The sequence below is a fragment of the Condylura cristata genome, unplaced genomic scaffold, assembly GCF_000260355.1.
Source record: "Condylura cristata isolate star-nosed mole 26May11 unplaced genomic scaffold, ConCri1.0 scaffold00024, whole genome shotgun sequence".
Lineage (NCBI taxonomy): Eukaryota > Metazoa > Chordata > Mammalia > Eulipotyphla > Talpidae > Condylura > Condylura cristata.
This window is the reverse complement of record NW_004567125.1, coordinates 21,154,001-21,156,479: the sequence shown is the minus strand read 5'-3', so window position 1 is coordinate 21,156,479 and position 2,479 is coordinate 21,154,001.

Here is a 2,479-nt window from a genome sequence, read left to right as displayed (position 1 = left end):
GAGAGAGAGAGAGAGAGAGAGAGAGAGAGTGAGTAAGTTGTGTGAGTGAGTGAAGAATCCAGAGACTGCACAGACATGGGGTAGACATGGGCACTGCAGGCACCATGGCCAGATTAGACTCTCATGGGAGAAACTTGGCCTCTTTCTACCAGATGAAGTCTGATATGACCTACATGGAGTATTAGTGACATAACTTTCCAACTTTGGTAAATTAAGATAGAAATTCAAAGAACCCACACAACAAAATGGCTACAAGTGAGGACTGGAGTGATTTTTAGCTTCTCTTAGTTTTAAATATGAGTGATTTAACAGTTAGATTTGCCTAAAGAGGGTCCCTTAAAACTTAACATCCCAAACCACTTTTTAAAAGAAAGTTACTATTATACTGAAGCCTGTGATGTGTATGTGTAGAGTTCAAGACTGATTGGTCATTCTGATCTGCTACTGGTTCTAGATAGCCAGATAATGAAATAGATGGATGACATTTCTGGAGGTGAGGGATTTGTGGAGAGGGTCTCCTCAGTAAGTATTTGTAGATTAGTGCATAAATAGTTCTCAAGACAGGGAAGTCGGGTCCTCGTCTCAGGATCAGTGTGGGAAGCTTAGAGAAAGGGGAGCCTCCTGTGGGGTATTCAGTTACTAGAGCAACATTTTTCAATCTCTGCACTGAAATATTTCAGTGGGTTGCAACCAGCACTTAAAAAAAGTGTGATAAAATAGAATATAAAAAATCGAATGCCTTCATGAATGATGGTTTTATTTTGTGAAACCTAGTTTCAGAGTTTTGTATTTTGGATGTAGATGTGTTTGTCCCAGGTAACAATGTAAAAGCTATTGCAAATAAGTTTAAAATATATTTCCCCAAAAGGAAAAAAAGACACTATTCAAAACAATTTGGAAGCAAGTGTAATATCTAATTTAGAGGGCGACACTTCAGTCATTAAGCCCCTGCCCCAAATCCTAAGCATGCCATGTTCCGGAGTTCCAGGAGATAGCCAGTCCTCTGGGCAACACTTGTGCATAGCTCTTGTACAGAGATAACTACACTGTAGCTGATAGTCTTATATAATTGTACATACATGTGCCAGCATGTAGGTACACCTTCACTTGGAATACTTTCCCTCTCTTTGGAGACATCTCTATGCCAGAACTCAGTGTTATCCAAGGATGAAATTCAAGAAAAGGGGGCTGTCAGTTTCCTTGCCTGAAGCTGCCTATAAGACTTCATTAAATAGGTCTCTCCTCCTCCCTTCCTGCCACATACTACCATTTACTGGAGCCACGCATGAGCCCTTATTAAGCATGCACTTCTAAGCAAGGAGCATTGACTTCCTCTTAATTGAGGCATAATAATTAGAGCATTAGCACATTAGGAGGGTGAGACAGCATGTTTAGCTTTTGTGATTAATTATCTTAGGATTGTAATAAGTTGTTAAGACATTAATTACGCTGGCATGTTTACTGCTCTGGTTGCAGAGGCAATGCTTTGCCATGGCAAGTTGTAACATGTCTAAGGATGTAGCCGTGAGCATGGGCAGAGTGGGGGACATCACTTTGACTTTGGACAGCACAGCCTGTCTGAAGAAGCCTGAGTCAAGGCCCATTGCTTTTCTTCCTGATCATGTGTGGACTCAGGATATAGAAGAATTATTATTTCTTTTAATGTAGATTCAATGAAGCAAAGACACTGATCTCTCCACGTTCAAAGCACTTTCAGTAATAGAGGTCAGTAAAAATGTAAAACATGTCATGCCTTAGGCAAATGAAGGATTGTGTTTCTTCCACTTAGGGTTTCCCACAGGGGACAGTCTATCTGTTGTGCAGGCAGGAGGCAGAATAGGGGGAGAGGAGGAAAGAGTAGGGTAAAGCTTAGACCTCTGAACTAGGTAGGAGAGAGCAAGGAGAGTCTAGAATCCTTTGCACAGAGGCTGAGGGAGAAATCACAGACCATTCTACTTTGGATGTCACTGGATGTGGCCAGCATGTTGGAAAGATGTAAACATAGACTGGGTGTGCATAAAAAGATGGGGAGTCAGTTAACTGTGTACCTTCAGAAGGTGACAGAAAGCTTGGTAGTGTAGGAGAAAAGCAGCATAAGGATCCTGAACCTGGAGAAACTATTTAGGTGCTGTTCTTGGGAAGTGGTTACTTGTTCTTGCAAAGAGGGAAGGATGTCAGAAAATGAAACCAAGTGCATGAAATATGCATTTTTGGCCTAAATAGAATAATCATGTGTTAAAACCACCATTTGGCTAAAACCACAAATATTACCATTAGAAAATGAACTGCTGGGTTACAATTCCAAATTGCAAATTTTATTTAAAAATTAGTTACTTCAAAATTTATTACGGAGAATTTTAGGAGTCAGGTTTTCAGAGTTTAACAGCAGCCACAGATCATCAGCATTGTCAGCTACTCAGCAGTCTGCGAGGTCATGCTTACATAACTGCCACCCTGAAATCTTTCTCAGCTAAGGGTG